Source organism: Ammospiza caudacuta, unplaced genomic scaffold (assembly GCF_027887145.1).
Source record: "Ammospiza caudacuta isolate bAmmCau1 unplaced genomic scaffold, bAmmCau1.pri scaffold_61, whole genome shotgun sequence".
NCBI classification, from domain to species: domain Eukaryota; kingdom Metazoa; phylum Chordata; class Aves; order Passeriformes; family Passerellidae; genus Ammospiza; species Ammospiza caudacuta.
In genome coordinates this window covers 730642-754677 of record NW_026683129.1, presented here as the reverse complement: position 1 = coordinate 754677, position 24036 = coordinate 730642, and the positions used below count along the sequence as shown (strand labels likewise).

At 48.5% G+C, this 24036-nt stretch overlaps 1 pseudogene; it reads left to right on the top strand.

The window, feature by feature from the left end:
- The first annotated feature begins 8629 nt into the window (after nt 1-8629).
- LOC131571904 (zinc finger protein 551-like) lies at nt 8630-9977 on the top strand (annotated as a pseudogene).
- Nucleotides 9978-24036: the final 14059 nt, after the last annotated feature.

Below are 24036 nucleotides of genomic sequence, written 5' to 3'. Positions count from 1 at the left end.
GAATTTATACCCTGTGGTAGCAAATCCATATACCTTACTAACTTGTTTAACACCTGAGCTAACCTGGTTCACTGTTTTAGGCCTAAGAGATGCCTTCTTTTGCCTCCCTATCCACGAAGCCAGCCAGAAAATTTTTGCATTCAAACACAAGCTCACATAGTCCATGTGCCTGAAGACTTCAAGATTCCCCACTCCGATTGGAGAACAGCTTGCAAAGACCCAGAGTCCCGGGAAGCTCCACAAGAGGAAAGGAGGCTGTTGCAGTACGTGGACGATCTTCTAGTAGCCACTCGGATGAGGGAAGCGAGAGAAGCCTGGACGGTAAGCCTTTTGAATTTCCTAGGACTCCAAGGACGCAGAGTCTCAAAGAAAAGGCACAGGTAGTGAAACAGAAGGTAATCTACCTGGGGTAAGAAGTGAGTGCTGAGCAGCAGACTTTAAGGCAGGGAAGCCCTATGGTCTGCTCGCCAGACCCCTCTATGCTCTTATTGCCAATGGAAACAGAGATCTCCAGTGGACACAAGACACCACATGGGCCTTTCGCCAGATAGAGAGAGTGCCCTCATGTCAGCTCCAGCTTTGAAACTTCCAGATGTAAGTAAACCATTCTTTCTATTTTTCCCACGCAAGGAATTGCCCAGGGAATACTGGCTCAGGACTTGGACCCTTACTGAAGGGCAGTTGCTTACTTCTCTAAGCAACTAGATGCAACAGCCAAAGGATGGCCAGGTTGCCTCAGAGCTGTAGCAGCAGTCGTGCTGAATATTCAAGAGGCATGCAAGTTTACCCTGGGACAAAAATGACTGTGCTAGTGTCCCACACAGTGTCCGCAGCACTGGAAGTAAAGGGTGGCCACTGGCTCTCACCACAGAGGTTTCTGAAATGCCAGGCCATCATGGTAGAGCAAGACAATGTAGAAATAGTGGTGACTAATATTGTCAACCCAGCTTCTTTTCTCAGTGGACACCATAGTTGCCTAGAGACCACTGAAGCTACGTACTCCCGCCGCCCAGACTTAAGGGACACTCCTCCAGACTATGCAGAGACCTGGTTCACTGACAGGAAAGCGACATTGCAAAGTTCACAGTGACTACCTGCAGAGAGGTAATCGAGTCTGGACCCTTACCAACAGGTACCTCTGCGCAGAAGGCTGAGATAATTGCCCTGACCCGTGCCCTGGAAAGGGCAAAAGGGAGGAGAATAACCATCTACACAGACCCAAGGAATGCATTTGGAGTCATACATGCACATGGAGCCATCTGGAAAGAGAGGAGACTGCTGACCTCACAGGGAAAGAAGAGACAATCCAGCTGCTGGAAGCAGTTCAGCTACCTGAAAAGGCATATTAAGGCACACTAGAGAGTGAGCTTAAAATTGGAGGAAAGAAATGAGCTGGCGGATGGAGAGGCAAAGAAAGCAGCAAAGGGTGAGGTACAGATTTTCCTCGAAGGTAAGCCATAATACAATAATACTAACCAAAAGAGATGTACAACTGCAAGGGGTGGGCTCCCATTGAAAGAGAGCTAGTAATCCCTTCCCATTTTCGTGGTTACTAGTGAAGGAAGGGCACTAGAAAACACACCAGGGCCTAACTACTTAAAAGCCTTTTATAGAGTGTGGCTCCTTTCTCAAAATGACCAAGGCTGCGAGTGATACAGAGTGCATTGAAATGAAGTGTTGACTTTGAAGCAGTAATTTCCACAGGCTTTCTAGAACACACATCTGATTGAAACAATCGTTGTATTGTTGTCAGGAATTTATATGCCACTATCAGTCAGGTAAGCCGACAATGTGATCCTTGCCTCCAGACTAACCCCAAAATACCCCCCGGCCAAAACTCGGTCAGACTGGGAGAGGCCATGGGCCTGTACAGCGGTGGCAAATTAACTTTTCAGAACTCCCAAGGAAAGGGGGGTATCAGTGTTTACTGGTATTGATAGATACATTTTCAGGGTGGCCAGAAACATTCCCCACCAGAACTGTCAAAGCTCAAGAGGTGACCAGATTATTTTTATAAGGAATAATACCACGCTTCAGAGTTCCAGCCACGATATCCTCAGATAAAGAATCACATTTCATTTCCAAAATAGTGCAACAGATTAGTAGCCATCTGGGCATAGATCAGGAACTTCACATCCCATACCGCCCCCAATCAAGAGGCCAGGTGAAGAGAATGAATCATTTGATTAAGCAGCAAATCATAAGACTGGGGCAAGAAGTTAATCTACCCTAGCCCAAGCTCTTCCACTAGCACTATTGCAAATTCAAACTAAACCTTGAGCTAAAGGAATGCTGAGTCCTTTTGGAATGCCTTACAGAAGACCATATAGTATACAAAGGGAATGTCCAGAATGTCCACCTACATGGTGGCATTAAGCAAACAGCTCAGAGTAATTGAGAAACATGTGGCTGGAACTCGGAGCAGGGAGTTAGACAGCCTGGGGATGATGTATATGTTAAGTCTCTTACAGAGAAGACTTCGGAACCACAGTGGGACAGACCACTGCGAGTACTTCTCACCACCTTCACTGCAATCACAATCAAGGAGCAGAATGCCTGGATCCATCACTCTCGGGTGAAGAAGGCCCAGAAACCCCTTAAGGAGTGACGCCAGGAGACAATGAACTGAGATTAAAACTTACTCGGGCAAAATGAGTACATTGCGGTCGGGAGTAGCTCATATTTTAGTTTGTAGAATTGTATTGTGTGTAATCATAACTGAAGTTTCAGAACTTGAGAGTACCTCTGTTCAAAGTAATGCTAAATGGCCTTGGTCCCTGGCATTTAATCAGTATACTGGATCCATAGGAAAACCTTCTGAGATAAAAGATTTAAACATATCTACTGTAGTAATCCACGAGAATCAGGTATGTGAGAAGCAAGAATGGCAAGAACAGGAACTGTGGACTCTTCAAGGAATCAGAGGAGAAGAAATCAAAGTAGGGTGCCAGGTCATCAATAGGGTAGCTTATGAGAGACCAGATGTAATTAGTGTCTGAACCTCCCCTGGTGTACATGAACACCAGGAAGTCTGTGATAACCTAAGTGAATCAGACTGTTGGTGTAATTTCACCTTGATACAGCCTGTAGAAGTGACCTGCCTTTGAGCTCGAATTAATATCAGACTTTCATTTGAATTCAAAGTAGATGTGACTGAACAACAGCTATTATTCAATCCAGAATGGTCTCTCAAATGTGTGGAGTTGATAATGCAAATTAACATCTCAAAAATCCAACCAGCCTGCTCCTCCTTCCTAAAAACTCCCTTTGAGGGCTGGACACTGCACTTTTTACCACAGCAGGGCCTTATACACCCCATACTAGTTCAGACTAAAACAGGCATATCTCAGGAAATCAGTTTCCTTAGGTCATTTTCCAAGCCAGTTGGCTGAACACTCAGGCAATGACTGGTAAAGGGTGCTGAACTGCAGGTGGTAAATTAACCCAAGCAAGGAAGGTGATTTTCTTTATTTATAGCTATCCCTTTTCCTACTGAGATTTGGATCAGTGATTGTCCCAGTCTGAGGCAGTTGGATTCTGCTTAAAAGAGGTAGAGAGAGACTCCCCCTCAGAGCTCAGCAGCAGGCTGTAAGATTTTGAGCATCACTTTTGTGCTGAGTGTTTCAAGTAGCAGAAACCTGATCCCAGTTTCTTCTGAAGCACTGCAATGAATTTAAGCTCTTCTCTCAGACTTCCCCCTTCATTATTTACTTGAGGCTTGGACCTGAAACTAGGGGCAAGGTGGGTGAAGTTTCGTAGACCAAGAGAGACATTCCTGCTTGCCACACATCTGGGAAATCAGGTGCTCTGGAGGGGGAAGGAGATTCCTGAGGTCTCTACATTTCAGAACAAACATCTGCCTCAAATATGACCTAAACCTCTGTCAGATACACTTGTGAAGTGTGTCTGAATTTGCAGTGTGAGCCAGCACATCCCTCTGGCAGGGAGGGATGGTCATAAACAGAAAGCAGTTCCTGTTCCCCATAACAAACATCTAACTGGCATATTAGGGACAAGATTAGGAGTTCTAAATGGAATTGATTCAGAAATACTGGTGAATAAACTGGCCACTGCAGCAGGTAGCCTAACAAAATTGAAGCAGCCTTTATAGTAATCTCTATTGGCATTAGAAACTAGCCAGTGACAGATTTCAAAAGTACTGCCAAAGTAAGGAAGTATGAAAAGGCCAGGGACCAAGACCACAAGTTGATAGTAGAAACACTTAGTATAGTACAAGATAATGTGTCTTTAGCTTTCAGTTGTATACAAGCACAGTTATGGATACAAGCAACAGCAGCTCTGATCATATGGGAAAGGGGTGAAGGTAATTTTCCAGCTAAAATTCAAGAAATTGTGTGGGATAATGCAATTGATATTGAAAGGAAGTTTCAATCCTGGCAGACTATGGTGAATTTCACCTATGATCCTGTTTCTAATGTGGCAACTGCCTTTGTGCTTACCATACATAATGCCACTGTTTATGTTGTCCATCCCATCATTGCTCTAGGATCAAACCATGAAAAAACAATACTCTATCCTTCAGAACATAGAGTATGGGCACGAAAGATGAATGGAAAGTGGCAGACAGTAAACTTAGAATCCTGCATTACTAGAGAACAGATGGGATTCATTTGCGAAAGCAATACTATTAATGCTCAAGATGTGTGTTTGGACACTGAACAGAGTATTTGTCCCTTCAAAGTCCATCCAGTCACTGACCAGAAAACTGTGCTCGTATATACTGGAAAAGGGGGTATGCTTGAGAACTGCTTGTGCTGCTGTACAAATTGATAGCAATGATGTTATTCTGTCTAGTAGAAACCATTCTAATCTCTGTATATGTAATTTTGTTAAGATTATTGGATGTGATCTTTGGGTGGTCACCAACTGCGAATAGAATCTTTAATAAGTTGTGTCACCCCATTGTAGTCTTACTAATATTAGTTGGGATAAGTTTAGGACTATCTATTATATTGTTAATTTGGTACTGGAGAATGCTACAACAAATAGCTGTACTAACATCTTTGTCAAAAGCACACAGTGAAGCACTAAAAGACACTTACTGTTGTGAAAGTTTTCATTAAGTAAAAGAATTTACTTATTTCCTAGGAAAGGGGGGAATGAGACGGAGTGGGGATCCATTCTGAATTAGGTGAAGTGCCTGGAAGAGGTGAGAGGTCTGTAGGGCCAAAGCTGAAGAAAGGCCGCATTCCAGAGACAGCAAGGAGACAGAGAAAGAAAAACAGAAATTACCGCAAGGTCGATCTGCCCCAGACCTAGGAATTCCTCTGATAAAGAAGAACTAGTGCTAGATGTCACACGGAATGAATATGTATGAACTTATTGTGAAACTGTATGCATATGCATTTGGGAGGGGGATAAAAGACGACCTGAGGTCTTCAGAGGCACGCATGCCTTGTTGGGGGACTTGCGTCCGGCGCGTGTCGTAAATAAACATACCGGGCTTTACAACTTTTATAAAGTTGTGAGGTTTCTTCTTTTCTCCGCAAAACAGTTTGGGGAAAAAGGAAGGTATGAATGCCTTGGGTTGAGGATTGTCCCACCCCAGTCCATCTCCAGAAGTCACCCAATGTCAATAAAAATCTCCAAAAATCAAGAGTGAATCAAAATAGCCACATGGATTGTCCCATGTCCAGTCTCACCCCTCTGGGGTTCTGGTTGTCCCACATCTCAGGGCTGCTGGGGATCCCATGGGTCCTGGGGATCCCCCATCTCCAAGGTCCTGCCTAGGGGTTCTGGGGGGTTCTGGGTTCCCCCTCTCCAGCTTCCCCGCAATCCAGCCACTTGGGGCTCCCCCCTCTCCGCACCACCCTACCCTGGTTTAGGGCAAATTTGGGAGAAAATCCCGAAAAGGGGTTTCCTCAGATTCATGCAGATTATTCCACAGCTGATTTAGTAAAATATTTCCTTGGAGAAAAGTGCAAAAAACCTGTTTATTTAGCAGGTAAAGCATTCACCAGCACAACAAATGAACAATATTATACAATAAGACATCTTGCTACTCCAAAAGAGATGACAAACTCAGAAAGTTTCTCTGTGGGCTGTAGCTCGGCTCACTCAGTCTCTTATCAGTCTCTTATCAGTTCCTCCAGCACTGGGAATGTCCAGCCCAGGCCTGGCCTGGTGGGCCACAGGTGCGAGGTGCTGGTGGTGTTCTGAGTGTTCTGTTTCAAGCAATTTTAAACTGCAAAGAAAAAGGAAAACAACAGTTGGGGGAACTTCTCTGCCTCAGTGAGCTAAAAACTAACTAAAAGCAAAGGAGAGCTCTGTCCTGTCCTCTGTCCATCCAGAAGCTGGAATGTGGAGGAGTGAGTGCAGTTTCTGAAAACAAATTGTGCACTTCTTCCTCCTTTCCTTCACTCTCAGAACCAGCCTTAAATGTGCAGAACTCATTTCCGGGCTAAACAGACCGATGGGGTACGAGCATCATGAAGTCACCCCAGGACACCCCTGTCAGGGTCAGGGGGTCCCGTCCCCACCTCATCTCCGGGCTGCTGGGGGTCCCCCAGCTCTGGTATCGCCCCTTTCCCTCTCCCTACCCCAGGGGTCCCCCGTTCCACAGCCCCGGCTCTCACGGGGATCCCCAAAACCAATGTCCCACCCTGTTGGTACCGGGCCATCCCCACGTGGACCCCCTGGAACCCTCCCGAGGGGCGATTGGGGCTCCTCTGCCCCGGAAAATGCTCCTCTTAGAGAGCCCAGAGATATCCAGGGCTCGAGTCTGGGATCTGCCAGCTCCGAACACTCTCCAAAAAAATCCTCCTGGAGACCCCTGGCTGGAGTTACTTGGGAATTCAGCTACTTGAGCTGGGCTTCTTCTGAGACTCTCAACAGCCTTGTGTGCCTCACCATGGGGTGAATGAACCTGTCAGTCTCGTTGGTATCATTTGCTCCCTTTCCTCCAGTGATTTTAACAAACTTTTCAAGGAAGGACAACAAAATATTTTCTTTACACAGGGCACCCACAACAGTTATTTTCCTCACCAGTTCTCCCATAAGTTCTCCAGGAGGAAGGAGAGACTGCGTCCAAGTTTTCAAGAGTTCTTCCAGAAAGAACCACAACCTCCTCAGTGAAGGGAGCCATGATGTTGTCAAAGGCACTTGGGGTCAGAGAACAGTGCCCTGAACTCACTGTGCAAAAATAATGTCGCAATCTGGTTAATTGTTATAGAGATGCCTTTGCCCCAAATAAGATGCTAACGAGACCAAATCCAAAATGGATTTTATTGAACAGTAAATGTGAGGTAGAGAGAGGTGGAAAGAAAGAGAAGAGGGAGAGCAAGGGAAAGACAGAGACCTTCCTGGGACAGGGGAAGTGTGACATTGTCCCCTGTGTGTGTGGCCTTCCCGGGTTGAGGATTTTACACCTGAGCCAGTTTGGGTAAGGGGGGTGGCGTTCGCCCCCTGAGCAGGGATTACCCCACTGTTTCAGGTTGCAATGCAAGATGCAACCAAATGCATGTTTTCAATCCACTTGTTCATCAACTGCTATAAACAGGTGGGGCAGTGTTCTTTATCTCTTCCAGGACTCAGCACTGAAAACGCCCTCCAGGGGAGATATCTTCTGTGAATGGGCCATTGAGTGTCACTGCAGGACTGATAAAATTCCATCATCCCATTGTGGGACACTCCCCCCAGGGGGAGGATCCAAGCATTCCTACCTGGATATAAGCTGAGGCTTGCAACACCAGGAGCAGCTTGCCTACTGGATTCCCAGAGGACAAGACCTCCATAACCACCAGTGGACCTTCAGAGGAAGACCAGACCCTTCTACAGGATCACTGTTTTGACAGAATCACACTCATCATGCCAACAGGACTGCAGCCACCATTTAATGGGACTGCTGCCACCACCCTGACCAACAGGGTGTCAGGTTATATCCTGACTCTGTCAGTTAAAAGCAGTATTTCTGTATCATTGCCTTGATCTTCACTTTCTTATTAAATTGTAATCCTGTCTTAGATTCTCCTCCTAGTCTGCCTTCAAACCAATACAGATGACCATGTGCTCACCCCTTGTTTTCCTCCCAGAACAGGATTTCCCATTCCCAAACCTTGATTGGATGGAGGAGGAAGATGCGAGGAAGAGGAAGGAGCCCTGGGATACCCGGGCAGGTGAGGAGGAAGGCAGTGCCCCTTTTCCCCTCACTCCTGCTCCATCTCCCAGCCCAGCACGGCCCCTGGCTGCAGGAAAACCCCGCTGCCAAATCCGTCCTGCTGGGGATGCACTGGGGGGATCTCCTTCCCCTTCCCTCAGGTACGGAGACAAATCCCATCCTCTCCTTGTCCTTCCTCCCCCAGAGAATGAGCTGAGGATGGAGACTAGTGAGGATAAATCTCCATAGCAGAACCTCGTGGATGAGGCTGTTTTGAGAGGCTCCATGGCACAGGAATCCAACAGGGAAGAAAAGCTGCAGACATCCCACATGAGGAGGGGCTCCAAACCCAGCCCAGGGTGCTCTGAGTAGGAAAGATCCAGCCTGAGCCAGGAAGGTGGACAGAGCTTCAGCCAGAGCTCAGAACTGGTGGTTCATGAGCAGCTTCATGATGGGGAGAAGGCTTCAAGTGGGAAGAGCTTCAGGCAGAGCAGCACCCTGATCAGCCACCAGATGATCCACATTGAGGAATGGGCCTACGAATATGGGGAATATGGGAAGGTCTTCAGCTGCAGCTCTGCCCTTGTGACCCACCAACACATCCACACCGGGAAGAGGCCCTACGAGTGTCCCCAGTGTCAGAAGAGGTTTCAGACCAGCTCCCATCTCCTCCAGCACCAGCGAATTCACACGGATGACAGGCCCTTCCCCTGCCCTTACTGTGGGATGGGTTTCAAGCAAAACTCCAACCTCATCACCTACCAGTGCATCCACACTGGTGAGAGGCCTATGAGTGTCCCAAGTGTTGGAAGAGGTTTCAGAGCAGTTCAGATTTCCTCAGGCACCAGCGGATTCACACAGAGGAGAGGCCCTTCCGCTATCCCAACTGTGGGATGGGTGTGGTAGTCAGGGAGAGGCTCTGCGGAAGATGCCGCGATGTCACGGAAAGCCAGGACCCTCTGTTCCCCATAGATAAGACCCTCAGTTACTCATAGATAAGAAACTAACAATAGGAATGTGGCCCCACTAACAGTAGGAATGTTGCCCCACTGAAAGCAGTAACTTTCCACTCCTTACCCAGTACTTTTCCATTCCCTACTAACCGTAGGTAAGAAGGACAAACCCCTTTTTGACGTAGAGACCCCTAAGCCTATAAGACCCCAGAAGAAGAAGTAATAAACGCCTTTTGACCGTCCACCACATTGGTGTCTGCGTGTGTCATTGGCCCGAACGGCCCTGGAGAGTGGGCTGTTGAGCTGTACCTCAGAACCAGGTCGCCTGCCTTGGTATAGAAGGCAACACAAGGGCTTCAAGAAGAACTCCAACCTCGTCAGGCACCAGCTCATCCACACTGCGGAGAGACCCTACGAGTGTGGGGAATGTGGGATGAGCTTTAGCCAGAGCTCCAACCTGATCTGCCACAAGAGGACCCACACCATGGGACAGCCCTACGAGTGTGGGGAGTGTGGAAAGAGCTTCAGGCAGAAGTCCCACTTGAACCACCACCAGAGGATCCACACTGGGGAAAAGGCCATACAAGTGTGGGGAATGTGAGATGACTTTCAGTTGGAGGTCCCAGCTGATTGTCCACCAAATGATCCACACTGGGGAGAGGCCCTACGGGTGTCCTGAGGGTAGGAAGAGGTTTCAGACCAGCTCCCATCTTCTCCAGCACCAGCAGATTCACACCGAGGAGACACCCTTCCACTGCCCCAACTGTGGGAAGGGCTTCAAGCACAACTCCACCCTCATCACCCACCAGCACATCCACACTGGGGAGAGGCCCTACGAGTGTCCCCATTGTGGGAAGAGCTTCTCCAGCAGCTCTAACTTGACCAGACACCAAGGGAGGCACCAGTAAGGGAAGTCCTGCAAATGCCCCGACTGCAGGAAGAGCTTTGTGCACTGCTCAAACTTCATCTCCCATGTGAGGACCCATGTTGGTCAGAGCCTTGATGATCCACATTCCCTGTGATCCATGTTGGGAAGACACATGGCTGGTTATCCTTTTCATTTGGCCCTAATTTTCTTGTGAATTATCTTCTTTCCTTAAAACCACATGAAATAGGCGTAAAAAGAATTAAATTGATCAGAGATGTTTTAAGTCTCACCATTTTACAGGTATTTCAGGGGGAATTTATGGTTTGGGGAAATATTCTGGAAGATTTGTGGGTTCTTCTCTGGTAGAAGCTTTGTCCATCTTCATGGCACAGGGTGGCTCTTTCCTCCTCAGAGCATCCTGGGTTGGGTATGGAGCCCCTCACCCTGTGGGATCTCTTGGGCTTTTCCTCCCTGTTGGATTCTTTTAGGTAGTGTTCTCCATCTCTTTGCATTCCAAGAGCCAAGAGGGATCAATCTGTTGGCTCAAAATCATTCAGTCCCACTGAAACAACTAAATCTTACCCAAAAAAGGCTCAGTTGCACCTTAACATGCTTTCTTCCCACCTCAGAAAAATTCAGTCCATGCTGAAATTACTCGATTCCACAGCCTCCAGGGTGAGATGGGATTAGAAGAAGATGGGGAGAAGTGAGATCCAAATTTGAGGGTATGGGATCAGGTTTGTGTGGGGCTGAGGGCTTGGGATGTATTTTGATAGTAAATAAAACTTTCAGAACTACTGATTTCTGTCTCATTCATTTTCCATCAGTTCCAGTTCTGATTTTCAAGTGCCACCTTCTCAGCTGATTGTGTTTGTTTTCTCCTTTCTCTCCTGCCTCTCTTTACCTGCTCTGTTTCTCTCTCAGTGTCGCCCTTGACCCAGGGCAGCTCCCACCAAAGACCCTGCCCTGATTTAATTCCCAGTCCAGGAGCTACAACAACCATGGGGGAAGTTATGAAGGCTGGCAGTGAAATGTCACTGTAGGATCTTGCTCCACTTGGCTTTTGTCTCCTTTTAAGGCCTTTGCGTCTCAGGGCAGGAACATCTTTTTCTGGCTGGGAACTGGAATTCCAGGCCCTGGCAGTGTGTACCATGGATGCCAGAGGGGCATTCCTGAGGTTCCCAGGTGCTGCTCCTGCCATGCCTCCCAAGGAGCTGTGCAGGGCCAGGGGACAAGGTCCAGCAGCTCTGTTGGTTCTACAGTGCCACAAGGGCCCCTGGTTCCATGAGTTTCCCTACTGCCAACAGCGGTTCCTTGGTTCCCATGCTGCCCTGCTGTGTCACCATGGATGTTTGGTGCCATGAAATTCTGCAGTGTCACAATGGCCTCCCTCACTCCATGAGCTTCCACAGTGTCACAATCAACTCCTTGGATGGGCAGTGTCACCATGGACCATTGCATCCAGGCAGCCCTGCTGGGTCACCATGGACTTCTTGGTTCCATGAGGTTTTGAAGATGTCTCCATGGACTTTTTGGTTCCATGAGGTTCTGGAGGTGTCTCCATGGTCTCCTTGGACCCACAGTGTCACAATGAACCACTGGATCCATTTGGCCCTGCTGTGTCACCATGGCCCCTTGGTTCCATGGCACCCCAGGGTCACAATTGACTCCTTCCTTCCACATCACCCCCTCGGTGCCAAAATGGCCCCTTCATTCCATGAGGAACACAAACGTTTTGTAGAAACATTGAGCAAATCCTGCTCAACACACCTGGGAACATCTGTTTGCATTCAAGAGAGAGGCTAAAGGTGAGGATGGCACCAGCAGCTTCCATCTGCAACAGAGATCCAGGGAAAGGACACAGAATTTAGCTGCAGGATTCAGAGAATTCTGCTTCCAGAGATCGTTTCTGCTCACACTGTCCCTTGAGAAAGGTGACACTATTCCAGGCAGCCTGGACTGAGCAGGTGGTTCCTAAGTGGGGTTTTTTGTTTAGGAAACCAGCTCAGGCTTTGCCATTCTTTCCTTCTCAACAGGAAAACTTTTCTCCTAGGCCTGTGTGCAGGTAGAGCCCTTAGGAGAGCAGGTGGGACATGGTGCAATGGGCTGGGACATGAAGCTGCAGAGCTAAGGGACAAGGTTCTGCTGCAGGGAACAGGGATGTCAGTGCCAGGTGGGTAATGTCAGACATGGTGAGGCTGAGGGGTGAGGAGCAGCTTGTCCAAACAGGGTCAGCCCTCAAGGGGCTCATTCTTCTCCATGCCCAGACCTCCTGAGGAGACATTCAGCATCAAGATCACCTGGGGAATGCTTCTGTCAGTTTTTCTCTGGACTGGAAAATAAAAAAATTCTCACTCGATTAAAAAAAGTAATGAAGTGCACTCTTAAATCTCCATTCTTAAAAGATCTCCAAACTGACTCCTATCACCTGTACAGGTCCTGAAATCCTGTAGACAATAGCAGGAAGAGAAAGAGCACCCGAGGGCTTTCTGTATTTTAAAGATCCTCATGGTGGATTTGGTGCTGAGTCCAGGACCCTCAGGCACTGAGAGAAGGTTGAAGAAGCTGCTCAAGGAATCAGCAGCAAAACTCCAAAGCCCTTGAAGCATCACTGGGCCCTACTGAGGGCAAGGAGTGCCAAAGGCTCCCCAGGACTGCTGAGAGCAGAGCCTTGAGGCCAGGATTGCAGGCAGTCAAAGGCTCTGAGCAGGGAACTGCAATGCTGAGCAAGGCCTGGGCTGGCTGGGGAAAGCAGAAAGGCCAAGCCCTGAGCCCAGCCTGGGACAGCAGGGCCTGTCCCTCACGGGTGGCTTGGGGCTGTTTGTGGGGCAGTGGGATGTGAGGGGCAGGAAGGACAAATGTCATAAACCTGTGTGACACTCCAGATCCTCATGGAACCAAAGGGTCAGTGGGACACAGTGGGAAGTTGTGGAACCAAGGGGATCATTGTGGCATACTGGGGCCCATGGAACCAAGGGGCCCGTGGGACACTGTGAGGCCTCATGGAAACAAGAGGCCATTGTGAGCCTGCAGGGCTGGAACACCCCAGAACACTGAAATGCTGGGGGTAGCCAAAGGTTCATTGACTTGAGTTTGGTGCACAGGAGGAACACCAACCCAATATTCTCAATATGGCAAGATGCAAAGAATATTCTTGGTAGGAAGGGACCCTCAAGGATCATCAAGTCCAGCTCTTAAGTGAATGGCCCACACAGGGATTGAACCCACAGCCTCAGTGATACCAGCACCATGCTCTAACCAACTGAGCTAAGAGGTCAAAATGACACAAAATTTTACTGACAAAATATAGGCAAACAAGAAACTTTGGCAAAGGATTTAATACAAGATCCACTTCAACATAAAACTCTTATTAAAGCATTAACTTCATTAACTTAGCCCATTTAACCTAAAAACCTTCAACCCTTTAGATGTTTAGTTAACCAAAAATGTTCCAGGTAAGTAGGATTAGAAGGAGAACAAATAGAGAACAACAGAAAGACTGAAGATCCATAGAAAGACACACACATGGGTACCACCTACTCAGCTTCCAACATCACCAGCAGAGGAACCCCAGGAGAAGGCAGGATCCAGACCCTAGGCTAGCCTCATGCTCCAGTTTTTAACTCCCTGGGCCTTCATGGCACCACCCCTGTGGTGGGACTGCAAGTTGGTTTTCCAATCAGAGCCAGGGTAGGCGCAGGCTTTTGGTGTGTGATTGATTGACAGCTTGGCCAATCAGAGCTGGGTTGGCACCGCCCCTGCTGTGTGATTGAGAGCAATGCCAGGCCAGGGCTGGGGGTGGAGCTCTATCCCAGCACAAACCAAGGCCTGACCCGGCCCTGGCCCCACACGGGCATTCTGAGCATCCTAAGGTGTCTCAGGACATCGATCTCATCCAGCCTCTGAAAGTGACGATGGTGACACTACGGAACCTCATGGAACCGTGGCTCAGTTGTGACAATCGAGATCCCAGGAAACTATGGTGAGACTACAGAACCTCCTGGAATCAAGGAGACCACTGTGCAACTCAGGGGCCCCTATAGAAGCAAGGGTCAATGATCAGACAGTGGGGCACATAGAAACAAGGAGCCATTGTGACACAGCAGGGTTGCATGGAGCCCAGGGACCACTGTGATTCTATTGGGGCTCATGAAACCAAGAAGCCCTTGTGACATTGCAAGACCTCATGGAATCAAAGATTACACTGTGACAGTGTGGGCACCAATGAAGTCAATGGAACATGGAGCAGATCTGCCTGGTTTGGACTCCTGGGGGCTGTCTGGCAGGTCCCACTGAATTTGACATTTCGAGGGCCACTTCCCATCTGACTGTGAAGCACCGGGGCTCTGTGCTTTTATTCCTATGGAAAAGAACTGTCTTTCTTGTCTAGATGCCCATGTCAAAATTTGGATTCTGTGTCTAAAATTCTCAATATCCAAGGGTTACTCCCAGACAAAATCTGCCCCTGCACCAGTGGGGCTCACTTGTTTCCTTCCTATGGAGACCATTGTGACACTGCGGGGCATGGTAGAACCAATGGGCCATGGTGACACTGCCAACCCTTGTGGAATCTGTTATACTGTAGGAACTTGTGGAACCAAGGGCAACATGTTGACCCTGCAGGGTACCATGGATCCTAGGAGCACTGTGACACTGTGGGGCCTTGTGGAACCAAGAACATCTTTGTGGCTCTATTGGGCTGCATGGTCCCAAGGAGCCAGTGTGAAGCAGTGGGACTTTGTGGAACCAAGAGGCCGTTGTGGCATTTCAGGGCCTTGTGGAGGCAAAACGCCATTGTGATCCTGCAAGGCACTGTGGATCCATGGAGAGCATTGTGACATTGCAAGGCCCCATGGAATCATGGAGACCATTGTGACCCTGCAGGGTCTCATGGAAGGAAGCGGCCATTGTGACACTATGGGAACTTGTGGAACCAAGGGAATCATTGTTGCACTACAGGGCCTCACTGGAACCAAGGGGCCATTGGACACAGCGAGGCTTCATGGAACCAATAGAGCATTATGACTCTGTGGGGCCTTGTGGAACTATGGAGACCATTAAGATCCTTAAGGACTTGTGTAACCAAGGGGCCATTATGACACCTCAGGGCATCATGGAAGCAGAGAACCATTGTGGCACTGCAAGGCCTCATGGAAGCAAGAAGCCACTGCAGGGCCCTGTGGAACCAAGGGAACATGAAATATGTATAGCTGCCTTGGTCTCCCAGGGTTCATCTGACAGGTCTGGCTGACCTTGGAATGTGGAAGGCTGGTCCCATCTGCCCCTGAAACACTGGGGCTCTGGGCTTTTCTTTTTATGGAAAAGAATTGTTCATTTTTTCCAGGCATCCATGGCCAAAATTAGGATTCCACCTCCAAACTTTTGTGTATCCAATGATTGCTCCCAGACAAATGTTGCCAGGACAGACAAGTCTGGCTGGTCTTTGACTCCTGAGGGCAGCACTTACTTATTTTCCAAACACTGGAAAGGGCTCTGTGCTTTTCTTTTTATGAAAAAAACCCCATCCCTCTTTTCCAGGCACAAATGTCTGAAATTAGGACTCCACATTCAGAATTTCAAATATCCAAGGGTTGCTCCAAGCAAACCTGCCAGGACAGACAGGTCAGGCTTGCCTTGGCCTCTGGTGGTTGCTGCTCATCAGCTCCTGAAACATGGGGCTAAGTGGTTTCCTTCCTATGGAGACCAATGTGACACTTGGGAGCCTTGTGAAATGAAGGTGCCATTGTGACACTGCAGAGCGCCATGGATCCATGGGACCTTTATGACACTGTGGAGCCTTGTGGAACTAAGGACATCATTGTGACTCTGTTGGGCCACATGGTCCCAAGGCACCGGAGCAAAGCAGCAGTGTGGGAGTTAGCCTGGCTGTAACTCAGAGTCAGCCAGATTTTACCCCGGATAAACGGGGTGTGAGTTTCAAGCCCTAGGAATAATTTGTCTAACTTAGGCTGAGCTTGAGAGTTCCCCCATAAGCCTTTAGTGTTGTTGTGCTAAGTTGTCTAAGTTCTCCTCCCCTATTGATTACTTGTTTGTCCTGTATGGTTATTGTTCTAGAGTGTTCTACCCTCAAGTGTATATATTGTTGCTTCGCTTTTGTCAGGTCTTTGAATCTCACCCCTCATACTGTTCTCAACTTCTGCATGTTAATTGTTTTTCACCCTGTTACTAAAGTTCTTTTTGGGCAACTCCATTGATCCTGCTTGTTGCAGCATTGGGAGGTAGGACAGTTGGAACAGATGGAGATGAGAGATCTCTGAAGCCAGGTCTTGGAACTTGTGGTTTATTGCAAAGGGTGTAGGTGCAGGGGCCTTGTTTGAAACTGCCAGCCACAGCTTGGAGCAGGCCCGAAACAGGAGCTTGAAAGAAGCACCCAAAATGGCTGCCCGAATGAGGAAGGGAGTTCCCGTTTAATACAATAAATCTTCTTCTGTGCTGCATATTTGTTATGGTTTGACCCTGGCACAATGCCACTGCCCCATGAGAATACACTCTCCCTGGTGTCTGCTGTGAGATGTGGTGTGACCAGGAATAAGAGCAACAGGCTCTTGCTTAAAGAAAGAAAAAAGTTTATTAACTAGACTACAAGTGGAAGAAAGAACACACAAGGAAAATGAAACCCTTACAACAGCATTCTCCTCCTCCCCCCACCAAATTCCCAATACCATTCATCTTCCAAAATCACCAACTCTTAGTCTGGCACCACCCTCCAGAACACCCAATTCTCAGTTCATCCAAAAGGGAGGAGTCCTTCTTGTAGCCATAGTGTCTTCTTCCTTTCCATGTTCAGTGCTCTCACCAGTGAACTGGGAACCAAGCTGTCTCGAGGGTTGTCTTTTAAGGATGCATCATCTCATTCCAAAAGGCACAGTCTCTCCTTTCGGGACATCTGTCCCCCCCATATTTTAGCACCCCCTGGGGCTGAGGAGTATCCACACTGCACTCCTCCTGGTTCTGAGGCCCGGGCTCCCCCTCGAATACAGTCTCTGCATTGCACGGAAACAGTCCATAGCTATACAAAAAGCGTCCAGCACATGCTACTCCATCACCCTTTCCACCCCCTGGGGTTCTTTCTCTCTCTCTCCTGCTCACACCTTCCTCTCCTTTACTCAGTTCCTTCTTCATCCTCTAAATTCATATCTTCTCCAGGGGAAGGTTAATGCTCTGCTAAGCTTTCATTATCCCCAAAAAGGTTAAAAGCCCTTACACTCGGCTGGACACCTTGTGGGAGTTCCCCCCTCCAGTTCTTCTCTGCAGCCGTGCGGCCCTGCTGCAGGCACAGGTTTATGGAATTTCAAGGTAACACACACAGGCTGTCTTCTCTCTCTCCGTCTCCCGGGGTGGGGGTTGGGGGGGGGGCAGGCAGAATATCTCTTGTGCTCCTCCATTCCTTAAATTCCTCCACCCTTGGGCCCCTCAGGGTCAGGCCTACCTCCCCCAGGCCGCATGGCTCTCCCCTCCCCCACCCAGCAGCAGACAGCTGGGCAGGGGAGAGCTCTGACCTCTTTCACCGCAGGAACACAAGAGACCTCCCAGGTGGGCCGCTCTGGTTTTTAACCCCTGTGTTTTCTCAGAGGCGGATCTAATTTTCAGTGGTTGTACCAAGTGCCAATCTTAAAATCTGAGCATCCATTGGTGGTTTGATGGTAGTGACCACAGCATCTCAGAAATCTCATTTCCGGTCCAACCACCACAATATTCTAATTTCAATAACCAATCTAGTACAAGATACGAATCTTATACCATTTACATACAGCCTATAAGAATCATTACATCACTATACCGTGTTACATTTTAAACCCTAAAACCTACTCTTTGGACCCCTTCTGCCAAGCTAACCTTGCTCTGACCCTTGGACCTGTCTACAAGCAGAGGGTATTGTTTCATCAAAAGAAGATTACTTTCAGCTGGCCATACCATTGTTTTCCATTTGTTCAGTAACTAAGGCTTGGTGTCTCAAAGCTTGCTTTCATTTCAATCTCACTTATAGTTTCCATATTCTCAAAATCTTTTGCCAGGCAATCATATGTATAAGGCTTTCCTGTTTCATCTTCCACAGCATCTGCTCCTTTTATTTTCACCACCCTTGCCCTGAAGTTGGGGAACCAGAAAGGTTTGTCACCGCCAACCTCCTTGCGACTTTTGGTGCCTGAACAGGGACCCTGACATTGAATCATGTCAGCTGGGGTTAGCTGGTTGATAGGCCAGTGTTCCCTGGGATTTTGGATTGTGCCAGGCTGGCAGATTCATCATTGCTTCAAGGGACCTTGGCCAGGATCTGCAGGGACAATAGCGGTTTCACCTGCATAAGATTGCAGGTGGGTTTGGGGAAATGCAAGATATTTATTGCCCATTTTGCCACTGTGTTTTTACAGTATGAACCCACATCCTGTAATTGATTTGCGGTGTTCAGTGGCTGTTCCCCCTAAGGCTAAGAAAGAGAAAAATGGGCAGTCAGATGTCCAAAGTAGAAAGAAACATATATGGATGCTTTGTTAATTCTCACTGATCATGACAAAATATTTTCAAAGAACAAATTTAAATCAGTTGTGGGGTGGATCATTAAAATTTTTCCAGATGCCCCTGCTGAAAAAATCTATACTACTGAATTTTGGGACTCAGTGGGAGTTAAATTGTACAACCTTTTGATCTAAACCGACCCCATTGCACCCCACATACTCCCCATCTTCCACACCATCCTTGAGACCCTTCACCAGCAAGCAGTGTGTCGAAAACTCAATCCGTTGGTCACTCCTAACTCAGGACCTCCTCTCAAACCTGCCGTTCCTGGACCTTCCATGATGCTCCAAGATGGCAATGGACACGCCCTCTTGGAGCAATGTGATCTGGAGACTCAAATGGAAGGAGCCTGAATGTGGCCTGATCATCCTCTCGCCATCTTGGCTCCTCCACTTCCTGCTACCACAGCCTTGTCTTCTGCCCTGAACTAACCTCCAGACTCTACCGCCTCAACTGTGGGTCATGCCTCCACTGCCAGATATTCCACCTTCACCCTGGGCCATGCCTCCTGAACTCTGCTCTAAAAGTCCACCATCTAGTTAAGAAAGTAGACTGGCAAATAGTCTGGAAACTCCTTGTTGTACCCATATGTTATGAAGGAAGGGGGCAAAATCCCAGGTCTCAGCCACTGGTTCATGGGAAAATCAAGGATCTGTGTAGGGCAGCTAAAGACCATAGGAAGGACTTACCTTCTTTTAATGGCCTAATGAGGACCAAGTTTACAGCACATGTCTTAACCTCCTATGATTTAAAATATAATATGACCATGTTGTTATCACCTACAGAATACACCCTGTGGGAAGGGGGGGTGGAAGGGTTTACTAAATCAATTAATAGTAGACTATGCTAATAATGCGGCAAGGGAGGAATTGACAATCAACCATTTAGCTGGAGAAGGAAAACACAGCCTACCAGATGATCAAGCAGAAAGCATCCCCGGAGAAGTATTGGATGATATCAAAGAGATGGCTTTGCAAGCTTTAATCCAGGAATTGGATGGTAGCACCCCAATTTGGACTATCTTGGGTGGCTGCAGATAAAGCTTTAGGACAATTAGACCATCTTGAGTGCCTGTTCAGTAAGCAAGCCAATACTACCTCCCTCACACTGAGTGGCCTGCTCTCAGACATAGAGACTGTCAGACACACCACCTTGCAGAACAGCAACAGAGTTTTTACTCTGGGCACATGGGCATGGCTGTGTAGACTCTGAGGGATGTGTTGCATGAACCTCTCCAGCCACAGTGAGTCAATCCACAAGAGCATTCAGGTACTGAAGGAAGGGTTCAAGAAGCTTCAAGTGGAAAACAAAGACTGGCTCAATAAACTCTTCCAATCCTGAGGACTAAAGGGTTGGATGATGTCTAGCTAAAAGAGGACTATTAATTCTCTTAGTGATTGTTGTTGTATTATTAATTGTCCCATGTTTGTTTGGGTGCTTTTAGAAAGTCTTACAAAATTCTTTCAGTTCCTTCTTTGTTGTAAAACAGAAAGGAGCAAGATACCCAACACAGGCTCTTCATGAACTCCTTGGAGGAGAGCATTGGAGGCCAGAATGGCACAAAAACCTCTCAGAGATTCAGTGTGGGAAGGAAAACCTTTAAGTACCTAAAAGTACTCTGAAATACATAAAGTACCTTAAAAACCTTGAGTATATCAAGGCATTAATGAGCCCCACTGAATGTCAATCCAAAGATCTCAAGGGACTCATTAAAGCAGATAATTGGGGCCATGATTGCAAAAACCTCTCCCAGAGTCTGTATCAGAAGGGAAACACCAAGTACCTTAAAATAACTGAAGCACCTCGAAGCATTAATGAGCCCCACAGAGTGTTGTTACTGACAAAGCCTCTCCAGGGACCAATTAAAGCAGATAATTGGAGGCCATGATTGCAGAAACCTCTCAGAGACTCCAAGGCAAAAGCCAAACCCAAAGTCCTTTGAAAAACCTGCAGTCCCTGCAGGGAGCATTAAGGAGCCCCCAGGGCCATTCCTTAGCAAGGCTCCCCAGGGACTCCTTCCAGCAGATCCTTGAGGCCACTGGGATGTGGGCTAGGGGGGGATGCTGAGGGCAGGACAAGGGGCTGACAGTGCCCAGCCTGGCTGGGGCTGTGCCAGGAGGCCCCAGGGCCTCAGGACAAGGTGTCTCCTCTCAGCCTTTGGTGGCACAGACCCTGCTGTGCCCCAGGGCACCAAGGCTTGGCTTCTCTTTGTCCCTACCTGTCATCACTGCCTCCAGTTCTCTGCTGTGCCTGGGGCCTGGGGACACTCGTGTCCCTCAGTGGGACCCATTAAAAGTCCAAGAAAGTTTGGAGTTGGATTCTGACTTGGAGTTCTGGAGAAGTTTCTTCAGCTCCCTCTCAGGGACTGATGTTCAGGGCCTGAGCACAAAGCCCCAGAGGCTCATTAAAATCCTTGTGCTGTGTCTGTGCTGCTGAGTTGGGCTGGGCTCCTGGCACATAGGCAGCTCCTGGTAATCAAGAAAAGCTTCAAAAGCACATTTCTCTTGATGAGCAGCTCTTCTGCCAGCCCAGCAGGGCTGGGGCACTGCCTGCAGCCACCCTGGGCACTGCAGTCAGGGCTGGGAAGGTGCTGAGAGGTGCCTGGGGCAGAATCACTGCCAGCCCTTGGCACAGGAACCTCTGGCTGCAGGACAATGCAGCTGCAGCTCCTGGAGTGATCTCCTCAAGCTGGAACATCCCAATGCCTACAGACTCTGTGAGTACAACTCTGAGTATATCTGGTGTGGTGTAGATGAAATGCTCATGGAGCTCTGACATGCTGAGGGGTTTGGTTCAGTCATACAATATTCCAAGTCAAGGATTTTGATAAAAATGAGGAAATTTCCGGAGACTTTTCATTCCTTTACCTACTATTGGAGAATGACAGGAAGAGAGGGTTAAATATTCAAGGTAGTATGAATTATTACTTATTAATTTAGTCAAGTGCCTAAGACATCTAAAGTGCTACTTTTAGTGATCAGTAGGTTCACAGGAGATCCCTAATGTGCTTGCAGCCCCTCTGCCCATGGACAGCAGCAGCATCTTTACCCTTTACTGGACCCATCAGGCTCATTCTGTGCTGTCCTTTCTCCAAGCTGAAAACAGAACCTGCCCCCAGACAATGCCTTGCAAACAGGTAGGGTTCTGTCAGGCTAAAGGAGAGTGCACAGAGATTTTGGGTCTGTGAGTGCTGGCAGGGAGAGGTCAGGCACAGGGAAACACCTGCAGGAAGAAAATCTCCAGGAAGCAGAGAGAAGATCAGGCAATGAGAGAAAACAAACCCCAGCAATGCTGTGGCAGGGAGAGGTTAGAGATGTCCACAGGATCCCCTCCAGTGCAGCCCCTCCCTCTGAACAAGCCCCCTCCCTCCTGTGCCCCAGCCCAGCCTCTGCCCTCAGGGCCGGGGCTCCAAGGCGTGCAGCCCCTCCTGTGCAGGCAGAGCTGCAGCAGAGCCGTGGGGCAGCTCTGCAGCCCCGGGCCCAGTTCCCTCTGCAGAGCACAGGGGTGGGAGCAGCTGCCTGGCCCTGGGGTCTCTGGCAGGGGGCACAGCTGGCTCAGGGTGACGCTGTCCCCAGTGCCCGGCTCTGGGCAATGCTGTCAGTGCAGCCAGGGAAGGAGCTGCATCTCCCTTCATCCAATGCTATCATAAGGACACTTGGAAGTCTCCCTGAGATTTCAGTCCAAGCCGGGAGATTCAATCCAGGGTTCAAACCTGTTCTTGATCATCTCTTGAGTTATAAGATTGATGGGGAAAGGCAGTGGTGTTGTGACACTGAAAATGCTGCTTGGTTGGAGAAGTAAGAAATGTGAGTCCTTGGATAAAAATGTGGAGCTGGGCTGTGGTGGATCCATCTGCTCTCAGCAATACCTGGTGACATTTTTGATGAAAACATGGGAAGTTGATTAAAATCCACCTGAGCAAGGTTAAAGCCAACAGAAAATCTGAACAGGTCAGCATGCCAGACCATCTCCCCTCACTCTCCTCTCGTCACTTTGCCTCACAGAACTTGCTGTTCTTCCTGATTGCAGAAAGAATGTTGAGGATTTCTGATATGCAAGATTACCAGGAGAGACATGGGGGGAGCTCAAAAAGAAAACCTCAGAACACTTAAATACAGAAGCAATTTTGTGTGTGTTACAGAGAATGGTATATGGGAAATGGCTTGGATTTTGGTTACAGGTATCTCCTCTAACTCTTCGCTGTCCTTTTCTCCATGAAAAGGATCCCAAATGTCCAACAGCAGCTCCATCAGCCACTTCCTCCTGCTGGCATTGGCAGACACGCGGCAGCTGCAGCTCTTGCACTTCTGCCTCTTGCTGGGCATCTCCCTGGCTGCCCTCCTGGTCAACGGCCTCATCATCAGCGCCATAGCCTGCGGCCCACCACCTGCACACACCCATGTTCTTCTTCCTGCTCAACCTGGCCCTTGCTGACCTGGGCTCCATCTGCACCACTGTCCCCAAAGCCATGCACAATTGCCTCTGGGACACCAGGGACATCTCCTACACTGGATGTGCTGCTCAGCTGTTTTCCTTTATGTTCTTCATCTCAGCAGAATATTTCCTGCTCACCATCATGTGCTATGACCGCTATGTGTCCATCTGCAAACCCCTGCACTACGGGACCCTCCTGGGCAGCAGAGCTTGTGCCCACATGGCAGCAGCTGCCTGGGCCAGTGCCTTCTTCTATTCACTTCTGCACACAGCCAATACATTTTCCCTTCCCCTGTGCCATGGCAATGCCCTGGGCCAGTTCTTCTGTGAAATCTCCCAGATCCTCAAGCTCTCTTGCTCAAATTCCTACATTAGGGAACTTGGCCCTCTTATGGGTAGTGCTTTTCTGTTTTATGGTTGTTTTGTGTTCATTGTTTTCTCCTATGTGCAGATTTTCAGGGCTGTGCTGAGGATCCCCTCTCAGCAGGGACAGCACAAAGCCTTTTCCACCTGCCTCCCCCACCTGGCTGTGCTCTCTCTGTTCCTCAGCACTGGAGCATTTGCTCACCTCAAGCCCCCCTCCATCTCCTCCCCATCGCTGGATCTGGCACTATCAGTTCTGTACTCAGTGGTGCCTCCTGCACTGAACCCCCTCATCTACAGCCTGAGCAACCAGGAGCTCAAGGCTGCACTGTGGAGACTGATGACTGGATGCTTTCAGAAACATTAAACTGATAGCCAATTTCTGCCAATCACTTGTAATAAAAATAATTTTTGATACTTCCTGTTGGTTTCAGTTTGAAGGTTGTTTTCCGTTGTTTTACTTTTTTCCTATTGTCCAGAAAAGAAATGTCATTGTTTTTGCCATTTTTCATCCTGTTTCTCTCTAAATTCCCTGTTGCCACAGACTGTGTCAATGAGGGGCTGCGCTCTCAGTGGCTTTAAAGGAAATAAAGGATTTCCCAGAAAATTTTTCTGCAGAAATGCACTTTTGTTGCCTTCTCTTGAGCTGCAGCAGCAATGTCTGTTTGCAGAGCTGGGCACAGATCAGTGCTGGCCCAGCAGCTGTGCCCAGGAGCAGCAGAAGCACTTGGTGTTGCCAGTGCTGCTGCCTTGGCCCTGCCCCG